Source organism: Schistocerca cancellata, chromosome 2 (genome assembly GCF_023864275.1).
Source record: "Schistocerca cancellata isolate TAMUIC-IGC-003103 chromosome 2, iqSchCanc2.1, whole genome shotgun sequence".
NCBI lineage: Eukaryota > Metazoa > Arthropoda > Insecta > Orthoptera > Acrididae > Schistocerca > Schistocerca cancellata.
This window is the reverse complement of record NC_064627.1, coordinates 183,046,283-183,058,047: the sequence shown is the minus strand read 5'-3', so window position 1 is coordinate 183,058,047 and position 11,765 is coordinate 183,046,283. Positions and strand designations below refer to the sequence as shown.

Below are 11,765 nucleotides of genomic sequence, written 5' to 3'. Positions count from 1 at the left end.
AGAAAAACCACCTCTGGCCGTAATAACGGCCTTGATACGCCTGGGCATTGGATGGCGTGTACAGGAACAGCTGCCCATGCAGCTTCAACACGATACCACAGCTCATCGAGAGTAGTGACTGGCGTATTGTGCCGAGCCAGATGCTCAGTTGGTGAGAGATCTGGAGAATGTGCTGGCCAGGGCAGCAGTCGAACATTTTCTGTATCCAGAAAGGCCCGTACAGGACCTGCAACATGTGGTCGTGCATTATCCTGCTGCAATGTAGGGTTTCGCAGAGATCGAATGAGGGGTAGAGCCACGGGTCGTAACACACCTGAAATGTAACTTCCGCTGTACAAAGGGCCGTCGATGCGAACAAGAGGTGACCGAGACGTGTAACCAATGGCACACCATACCATCACGCCAGGTGATATGCCAGTATGGCGATGACGAATACACGCTTCCAATGATGCTGTAAACAGAACCTGGATTCATCCGAAAAAATTACGTTTTGCCTTTCGTGCACCCAGGTTCGTCGTTGAGTACACCACCGCAGGAGCTTCTGTCTCTGATGCAGCGTCAAGGGTAACCGCAGCCATGGTCTCCGACGAGTTGAGAGTCCATGCTGCTGCATACGTCGCCGAACTGTTCGTGCAGATGGTTGTTGTCTTGCAAACGTCCCCATCTGTTGCCTCATGGATCGAGACGTGGCTGCACGACCCGTTACAGCCATGAGGATAAGATGCCTGTGATCTCGACACACACCCCGATATACACATACATGGTTCAAAATGGCTCTGGGCACTATGGGACTTAACATCTGAGGTCATCAGTCCCCCAAGACTTAGAAACTACTTAAACCTACCTAACCTAAGGACATCACACACATCCATGCCTGAGGTAGGATTCGAACCTGCGACCGTAGCAGCAGCGCGGTTCCAGACTGAAGCGCCTAGAACCGCTCGGCCACAATGGCCGGCCACCATGTTAGAGAAGACAGTCTAACGCACACGGGGAGTGGAATGCAGTAGATCCGAAAACGACTGAGAAAATAGTTAAGGGACAATTTGGTAATAGGAATGAGAGGAGAAAGTTCTACAATAAATTGCAGCTACTAATAGCGTAGACACCGTTCAAAATTTGCGAAGGAAAATGTGTACTTGGAAAAGCCCTGGAGGTATGAGAAGATTCCACTTGGATTACAGAGATTTCGAAATTAGATATTGGATTATAGAAGGTACTAAGGAGCAGATATAGACTCTCATCATTCTCCTATTACTGTAGGAGGGTACAGGATGACTTAGACAAAAGTTATAGTTTGTGTGATGAACTGCAACTATCTTTAAATGTCGATAAATGTAAATTAATGCAGATAAATAGAAAAAACAAACCCATAATGTTGAAATTCAGCATTATAAATGTCCTGCTTGACACCTTAATATCGTTTGAATATCTGGGTGTAACGTTGCAAAGCGATATGCAATAAAACGAGTATTTGAGGATAATGGTAGAGAAGACGAATTAATGGTTGACTCTGGTTTATTGGGAGAATTTTGAGAGAGTATGATTCAGAGACAGTGAAAGGAGACCAGAGATACTGCAGTAGTGAGAGCTCTTATTGAGTACTGCACAAGTGTCTGGGATCTGCATCAGGTCTGCATCAGGTCTGCATCAGGTCTGACTAAACACTTCAGAGGCAGGCTGCTAGATCTGTTACCGATAGTTTCCAGCAACATGCTAGTATTAAGGAGATACTTCGGAAACTCAAATGAGAACCCCTGGAGGGAAGCCGATGTTCTGTTCGGGTAAAATTAATGAGAACCGACATTTTAAGCTGGCTGGAGAACGATTGTACTGCCGCCAACGTAGACTTCGCGTAAGGCTGCGATCACAGTAGCTCCGATGTCAGTGGATCCCGCCGACGACCGACATCGGCCAGTGACGGCCGATCTTTTCAAATCAGTACGGCACTACTTGTTGGGTCACTCTACAGCGATCTTATTGCCCGAAAGTACAGACTTCGGATGACAATCGGTGAAATTCAAATCGGTTTGTTTTCTTCGGTCAAATCGACCGACTTTCTCGCACAGGAAACATGGAGCGTGAGTAACTGATAAGTTTAGTCCAAGGAAGAGTGAGTTTGTGGTATCCAGAGGATGAAAATATTATAATATGGATAACCTATGGACTAAAATCGCAAGTTTATTCGAAACCTCAAATAGGAAAAATCTTTGTTGGAGACTTTAGGCGTAGATTGTAACCTCAAAAAATAATTTCTTCTAGTGAAAAGGGTGGTGTATCTTATATGCTTACAGCCATTGTATTGGATCTTTTTTGTAGTAGGTTGTCATTAGCTGTCTACAGATTATTACTAATGCTTACTTTCGATCACATGAAGTGGTTTGCAAATGTGGTGTAGGATTGCATTTCCACTTTTAAATGCCTTTAGTTTTCAGGGCATCTCATGCTATACTTAATGCTTGTCTTACAATTGTTTGCTAAATGGCAGTTATTGCGGGTTAACTGACGTGTGTCAACAACTTTAAACAATTACAAAGAAATGCAGGGTTTCTAACTTGCTTTTCAAGATCACAACGAATTATTTCGATTATGTAATAGAAGTTTTCTCTCGTCATCTCACATACTCGTAAAACTTGTCTGGCTGTTTCGCTGAGGACAGAATGTGCGGTACTCGACAAGTTCTTTACGAGGCAGGAAAGCTCAAACGCCTCTGAGCACTATGGGACTTACCATCTGAGGTCATCAGTCCCTTAGAACTTAGAACTACTTAAACCTAACTAACCTAAGGACATCACACACATCCATGCCCGAGGCAGGATTCGAACCTGCGAACGTAGCGGTCACGCGGTTCCAGACTGAAGCGCCTAGAACCACATGGCCACACCGGCCGACGCAGGAAAGCCCATTCACATGCATTCGGCGTCTCTTTAATAGCAGAAGCAGCTATGCGGCACTCGTATCCAAGCACACAGACGTCGTGGCATTCACGCAACTCTAAGAAGTTAAAATATAACCATCCCAGACATAGAAGGAACCTCCTTGTCCCTGCCAGAAACTGAGGGGTTCGGACGGATTATGACCACGCCGTCGGCCGATGTTATTGGACGACTTCTGGCGACCGTGCCTGACGGCCGTTTCGGTACACTTTCAACGCAACCTAAGGACCACCAACATAAGATCAAAACGAAACTGACAGACCTATAATCTGTCAGTTATGAATGACAGCAACTAAGTGTCCCGTTTTTTAAATTGTTCATCCTCCTGCCTAAGATAATGTAACGTGAAAATAGAGTAAAAGTACTTCATTAAACAAAATAAACAACGATCTTTCCTTCTGGGACGGAAAACGAAAAGCTGTTCAGTAACTCAGCTCATTTCCATTAGACGTTAAACGAAGAATGATAATCTCAAGTCATTTATTAATATTTCTCATCAACACCCACTTCTCTAAGAGCGTCATTTTTCTTGGAAATAATTTCGTGGAACTCTTGACAGGATAATTTGAAGTTACATAACTGCACCTTTGTGGGTGTGTCGGTTTGCATTTTATTGCGTTCCTTTTTTGAATGGATATTTATGACAGAGAAACGTCCTTTCCATATTGGCATTATGGTCTGAAATCGCAAAGTAATATTCTCCTAATTGCAACAATTCCGAATAAAAAGTTTCCTTATGTTGTGGTTTGATATAAGCTGTCCACTTGTAATGTACCAAAAGTTTTCTAAAAGCAGAGTCTTCTTTTTCTGGTTCCATGGATTTCATGAAATTTTGCTAATGATCAAAGATTTCCTGCCAACCAACGTTACGTTTTTCACGGATGGAACGTCAGCTAATATTATGCACCGGAAGTGCTTTAATTGGGTGTTGTTGGTGTTGTGGTCTTCAGTCCTGAGACTGGTTTGATGCAGCTCTCCATGCTACTCTATCCTGCGCAAGCTTCTTCATCTCCCAGTACTTACTGCAACCTACATCCTTCTGAATCTGCTTGGTGTATTCATCTATTGGTCTCCCTCTACGATTTTTACCCTCCAAGCTGCCCTCCAATGCTAAATTGGTGATCCCTTGATGCCTCAGAACTTGTCCTACCAATTGATCCCTTCTTCTAGTCAAGTTGTACCACAAACTTCTCTTCTCCCCAATTCTATTCAATACTTCCTCATTAGTTATGTGATCTACCCATCTAATCTTCAGCATTCTTCTGTTGCACCACATTTCGAAAGCTTCTATTCTCTTCTTGTCCAAACTATTTACCGTCCATGTTTCGCTTCCATACATGGCTACACTCCATACAAATACTTTCAGAAATGACTTCCTGACACTTAAGTGTATACTCGATGTTAACAAATTTCTCTTCTTCAGAAACGCTTTCCTTGCCATTGCCAGTCTACATTTATATCCTCTCTACTTCGACCATCATCAATTATTTTGCTCCCCAAATAGCAAAACTCCTTTACTACTTTAAGCATCTCATTTCCTAAGCTAATTCCCTCAGCATCACCCGACTTAATTCGACTACATTCCATTATCCTCGTTTTTCTTTCGTTGATGTTCATCTTATATCCTCCCTTCAAGACACCATCCATTCCGTTCAACTGCTATTCCAAGTCCTTTGCTGTCTCTGACAGAATTACAATGTCATCGGCGAACCTCAAGGTTTTTATTTCTTCTCCATGGATTTTAATACCTACTCCGAATTTTTCTTTTGTTTCCTTCACTGCCTGCTCAATATACAGATTGAATAACATCGGGGAGAGGCTACAACCCTGTCTCACTCCCTTCCCAACCACTGCTTCCCTTTCATGTCCCTCGACTCTTATAACTGCCATTTGGTTTCTGTACAAATTGTAAATAGCCTTTCGCTCCCTGTATTTTACCCCTGCCACCTTCAGAATCTGAAAGAGGGTATTCCAGTCAACATTGTCAAAAGCTTTCTCTAAGTCTACAAATGCTAGAAACGTAGGTTTGTCTTTCCTTAATCTAGCTTCTAAGATAAGTCGTAGGGTCAGTATTGCCTCACGTGTTCCCATATTTCTACGGAATCCAAACTGATCTTCCCTGAGATCGGCTTCTACTAGTTTTTACATTCGTCTGTAAAGAATTCGTGTTAGTATTTTGCAGCTATGGCTTATTAAACTGATTGTTCGGTAATTTTCACATCTGTCAACACCTGCTTTCTTTGGGATTGGAATTATTATATTCTTCTTAAAGTCTGAGGGTATTTCGCCTGTCTCACACATCTTGCTCACCAGATGGTAGAGTTTTGTCAGGACTGCCTCTCCCAAGGCCGTCAGTAGTTCTAATGGAATGTTGTCTACTCCCGGGGCCTGGTTTCGACTCAGGTCCTTCAGTGCTCTGTCAAACTCTTCACGCAGTATCATATCTCCCATTTCATCTTCATCTACATCCTCTTCCATTTCGATAATATTGTCCTCAAATACATCGCCCTTGTATAGACCCTCTATATACTCCATCCACCTTTCTACTTTCCCTTCTTTGCTTAGAACTGGGTTTCCATCTAAGCTCCTGATATTCATACAAGGGGTTCTCTTTTCTCCAAAGGTCTCTTTAATTTTCCTGTAGGCAGTATCTATCTTACACCTAGTGATATGCGCCTCTACATCCTTACATTTGTCCTCTAGCCATGTCTGCTTAGAAATTTTGCACTTCCTGTCGATCTCATTTTTGAGACGTTTGTATTCCTTTTTGCCTGCTTCATATACTGCATTTTTATATTTTCTCCTTTCATTAATTAAATTCAATATTTCTTCTGTTACCCAAGGATTTCTACTAGCCCTCGTCTTTTTACCTACTTGATCCTCTGCTGCCTTCACTACTTCATCCCTCAAAGCTACCCATTCATCTTCTACTGTATTTCTTTCCCCCATTCCTGTCAACTGTTCCCTTATGCTCTCCCTCAAGCTCTGTACAACCTCTAGTTTAGTCAGTTTATCCAGATCCCATCTTCTTAAATTCCCACCTTTTTGCAGTTTCTTCAGTTTTAATCTACAGTTCATAACCAACAGATTGTGGTCAGAGTCCACACCTGCCCCTGGAAATGTCTTACACTTTAAAACCTGGTTCCTAAATCTCTGTCTTACCATTAAATAATTTATCTGAAACCTGTCAGTAACTCCAGGCTTCTTCCACGTATACAACCTTCTTTTATGATTCTTGAACCAAGTGTTGACTATGATTAAGTCGTGCTCTGTGCAAAATTCTACCAGGCGGCTTCCTCTTTCATTTCTTACCCACAATCCATATTCACCTACTACGTTTCCTTCTCTCCCTTTTCCTACTACCGAATTCCAGTCACCCATGACTATTAAATTTTCGTCTCCTTTCACTATCTGAATAATTTCTTTTATTTCATCATACATTCCTTCAATTTCTTCGTCATCTGCAGAGCTAGTTGGCATATAAACTTGTACTACTGTAGTAGGCGTGGGCTTCGTGTCTATCTTGGCCACAATAATGCGTTCACTATGCTGTTCATAGTAGCTTACCCGCGCTTTTATTTTTTTATTGAACCTACTCCTGCATTACCCCTATTTGTTTTTGTGTTTGTAACGCTGTATTCACCTGACCAGAAGTCTTGTTCCTCCTGCCACCGAACTTCACTAATTCCCACTATATCTAACTTTAACCTATCCATTTCCCTTTTTAAATTTTCTAACCTACCTGCCCGATTAAAGGATCTGACATTCCACGCTCCGATCCGTAAAACGCCAGTTTTCTTTCTCCTGATAACGACGTCCTCTTGAGTAGTCCCCGCCCGGAGATCCGAATGGGGGCCTATTTTACCTCCGGAATATTTTACCCAAGAGGACACCATCATCATTAACCATACAGTAGAGCTGCAAGCCCTCGGGAAAAATTACGGCTGTGGTTTCCCCTTGCTTTCAACCGTTCGCAGTACCAGCACAGCAAGGCCGTTTTGGTTAGTTTCCAGATCAGTCAATCATCCAGACTGCTACCCCTGCAACTACTGAAAAGTCTGCTGCCCTTCTTCAGGAACCACACGTTTGTCTGGCCTCTCAACAGATACCCCTCCGTTGTGGTTGCACCTACGGTACGGCTATCTGTATCCCTGAGGCACGCAAGCCTCCCCACCAACGGCAAGGTCCATGGTTCATGGGGTGTAAAGATTCATATTTCCAGCATCGTAAGTACTTTTGGCAATTATGTAGGTATGTTATAAATTATTTTACCTGGTTTTGACATGTCTTTGAAAATCGCCTCAAAATCGCGACAAACTTGACTCGATACCTATGTCATCAGCTGCGAACAAGCCTTAGCTGTGCATTCTCTTCTTTATCGCTAAAAAGCCTAACAAAAGCCATACGGGGCGGACTTTCGTATATTTGGCCAGACACGACTGTAAGAGCTAAAGTCGGGCACATGGCAACCCTACCTCAAGCGTTACTCATAATGTTTATATCAGAAAACAGCTAAGCCATTTAAATTTGAAGCCTCATTTAAAACCAATAACACGTTACAACGGAAATATAACGTAGGGTAGCAACTTTGCCAACGGCCTTGCCGCAGTGGTAACACCGGTTCCCGTCAGATTACCGAAGTTAAGCGCTGTTGGGATGGGCTAGCACTTGGATGGGTGACCATCCGGTCAGCTGAGCGCTGTTGGCAAGAGGGGTGCACTGAGCCCTTGTGAGACGAACTGAGGAGCTACTTTATTTCCTGCCTCTTTTCGCTGTCAGTGATTACGAAAGTATTGCCGGTGCTCTAACTGACGTCTCAGTTATGCCCATAAATGTTGTGATTTCCCGAAATCGCTTTAGGCATATGCCGGGATGGCTCCTTTGAAAGGGCACCGTCGACTTCGATCCCCATCCTTTCCTAATCCTATGGGACCGATGACCTCGCTGTTTGGTCACCTTCTCCCTATCAACTTACCAACCAACCATCTGATCTACGTCGGGCGATCTGGGTGACCTAATCATTCGCTCTAACTGTCCAGAATGTTCTTCAAACCGATCGCGAACAATTGTGGCCCTATGACATGGCGCCATCGTCGTCCACAAAACTTCTATCATTGAATGACTGCAAATGCTATCCAAGTAGACGAACTTAACCATTTCCAGTCAACGATCGGTTCAGCTGGACCAGACGACACAGTCCATTCCATGTGAACACATCCCACATCATTATGGAGCCGCTACCAGCTTGCACAGTGCCTTGTTGGCAACCTGGGTCCATGGCTTCGTGGAGTCTGTGCTACACTCGAACTCTACCATCAGTTCTTACCAACTGAAATCGGGACTCATTTGAGCAGGCAACGATTTTCCAGTCGTTTAGCGTCCAACCGATGTGGTCATGAGACCAGGAGAGGTGCTCCAGACGATGTCTTGCTACTGCCAAAGGCACTCGCATCGGTAATCTGCTTCCACAGCGCAGTAACGCCAATGTACCCCGCGTTGTCCTATCGGATATGTTAGTCATACGCCCCTTACTGATTTCTGCGTTTAGTTAACGCAGTGTTGCTTACCTATTAGCACTGACATCTGTAGGCAAACGCTGCTGATCTCGGTCGTTAAGGCGAAGGCCGTTGGCGACTGCAATGTCCAAGGTGAGAGGTAATACCTTATATGTGGCACACTCTTGACACTATGGATCTTAGAATAATGAATCCCGTAACCATTTCAGAAATCGAATGTCCGACGCATCTAGCTCCACCTACCATTCCACATTCAAAGTCTGTTAATTCCCGACGTGCGGCGATAATGACGTCGGAAACCTCTTCACGTCTAAGACCCGAGTACAAATGACAGCTATGCCAATGTACCAACTTTTTATACCTTGCGTACGCGATACTATAGCCATCAGTAGATTTCCATATCGCCATCCCATGACTTCTATCAGGTTTTCGTTAGCTACTTTAATTTCAATAACACTGCAGACATTCAGTGTGCGACGACATTTGGACTCCTAGTCGTCTCCATAGGGGTGCGCGTTATCTTTGGTGCGTAAATTTGCTGGAGGTCTATGAACCAACGTGAACTGCTGGTGACGTGACATTGCCTATATCTACGGACTGCATACGTGCATTCATTTTAGTTCATTTTACGGCATGGAAAAATAATGTTGGAGCCTGTTGCAAGAAGACGTGGTTACAAGTGAAGTAAACACAAATTTATAATATTTTTGTCTTCGTCGCTTTTATGAAATCGTTGTAGAAACGTTCTGATGGTGAAGGCTTGTTCTTTCGAAGCTCGCAAATTTTAGTCCTTTTGCATTCCGAAATATGACTGACGCTGCGTTTTAACACGGCTAGTTATACAGCTTTGCCAAAGACCTTGTCGTAGTTGTAAAACCGGTTACCGTCAGGTCCGTCGCCGAAATTAAGTGCTGTTGAGATTGGCCAGAGCTTGGATGGGTGACCGTCCGCGTCTGCCGGCTGCGGGAACCGGGAAGCTAAAGACGGAATATCTGACGGACGGGAGCTTACGTGCTGACATTGTAAAAGCAATACAAGAATGCTAGGACACGTGCGCCGGCTACAACTCCACCACAGAGTATTGGATTCATCACATGAAACAGACGATAAGAAAAACTCTCGAAGATTGAGCCCAGAAAAAGCATTCTGGAGAAGGTGAACTGCAGACTTCTACTAACTCTATCTAAAAGGCGCCTTGAACGCTCCTGGAAACGACGAAGTGTGCCTGACACGCGTGGGACGATTAACGGCACAACTTACGTACACGAAGTGGCAGCAGGTGGAAGGAGCCATCATGGCTAGATGCCGGCTCCGCCGCATCATAGTAGATGAACCTGCCACGCTGCACAACCTGCACAAAGAGACGCAAAGGGCCGAGGGCAAAACGGTCAGAGAGCTCCGTGACAGCGAGGGAAACAAGCTGTCAACGAAGCAAGATACCATAACCCACATAGAAAGCTGTTTCACTGACCTTTGCAGCACCGAGGATGTAGACGACGCAGAAACCGCGAGAATCCTCCAGCAAACGCGCCGAGCGCTAACAATCTCAGACCGAGCCCTGCTCACAGAGAGAGTTAAAGAGGATGAGGTCAAAGCCATCCCACAAACTAGCGCAAGTCCGAAGCTCGTGGACTAGTGGCTAGCGTTGCTGCCTCTGGATCAGGGGGTCCCTGTTTCGATTCCTGGCCGGGTTGGGGTTTTTCTCTGCCCGGGTACTGGGTGGTTGTGTTGTTCTCATCATTTCATACTCATCATCATCATCATCATCATTCGTGGCAGTAGCTAGATTGGACTGCGTAAAAATTGGGACTTTCTACGGGCGCTGATGATCCCGCGGTTGGGCGCACCACAAACCAAACACCATGGTCATCAAACTAGCGCAAACGGTAGAACACCAGGTGCCAACAGCATCGCGACTGGATTCTACCTTCAATTAAGGGATGTAGTAGATTGTATCCTCACCGAAATGGTCAATGAAATCATAAGCGGATAGGGCACACCGCTGCCTTTCCTGGAATGGCCTACAATTCTGACGCCGGAAGTGCAAGCACCAAAAAGCATAGAAGAATTCAGGCGAATAACTTCGCTAAATACTGACTACAAATTAGTAGCAAAGTGTCCCGCAGGAAACCTGAAAGTGGCGATGCAGAAGGCAAAGGGCTGACATCCTGTGACAACAAGAAGGCACGTGTTCGTCTACCAACATGGGGTCATGCATCATCTTGCTGAAAAATGCGCTCTGGTGTGCTGTGCAGGAAGGGTATGGCTACGGGTCGCAGTATATCATTCACGTAGGTCCCACTGGTCACGGTGCACTGGAAAAGCATGAACGGCGATTTTTCGCTGAACCCGTTAGCACCCCACACCATAAGGCCTTGAATTGGTTCTGTTACGTCTAGTGCGGATGCAGTCACCGTGATGACATTCCCCCTGACTGTGACGAACCGGCCATCATTTTCAAACAAGCAGAACCTGGATTCGTCCGAAAACACTGTCTGATGTCATCCTCCTTCCAGTGGCGTCGTTCCATACACCATTACCGTCTAGCGTGTTTCTGCGTATTCGTCAAAGGGAGGCGGAGAAGTGGGCGACGCGCACGTAACCCAAGCCGTAATAGCCGTAATAAACGGAGACGGACTGTCAGCCTTGATAGTGCACGATGTGGTACACTGCTCCACTGTTGCGCCTTAGCTGAGAAGGACGCAGATCTGTCCGAAAATGCCCTTTAGATGATGTGTCGAGCTCCTTGGGGAGTGGCCTTCCGTGAACCATGCGCCAAACACCCGCTGCACTGCCCCAACACTTCGTCCCAGATGAGCAGCAGTTTCCCGGATGGATGCATCACACATCTCACGCCAATAAAGCTTCCTCTTTATTTTACTGACTTGGGGGTACGGTTCGCACATACGTTTGCGAGGCATCCTGCACGTCCGCTTAAGTCACAGTGATCCATTACCTTCGATTTATAGCGACATTTTCCCGGTAGGTGGTGCTGATATTGACCTAGAATCTGTGGACCAACATAGTTCAAATGCTAATCATTTCTGCAGAACTTACTAATATAATGTATATGTCCTGTGAATATGAATGTCCTATCTCCAGTCGTTCAAGGTTTTCTGCTTCTTCAGAACATGATTGTAGTTAAAATGAGAGATGGGTAAGAGGTGTATAGTACACTCCTACTAGAGTAAGAAACATGTTAGTGGGATATCTCCCATGCCATCAACGAATTGATAGACTGGCAATGGAAGCAGCACTGGTGGAGAAATTGCTAGATGTAGGCAAAGACTAGGATTTGTAAAATCGTCTTGAA

At 44.9% G+C, this 11,765-nt stretch overlaps 1 pseudogene; it reads left to right on the top strand.

Moving 5' to 3' along the window:
• Positions 1–7,526: 7,526 nt before the first annotated feature.
• Positions 7,527–7,644, top strand: LOC126163591 (5S ribosomal RNA; annotated as a pseudogene).
• Positions 7,645–11,765: the final 4,121 nt, after the last annotated feature.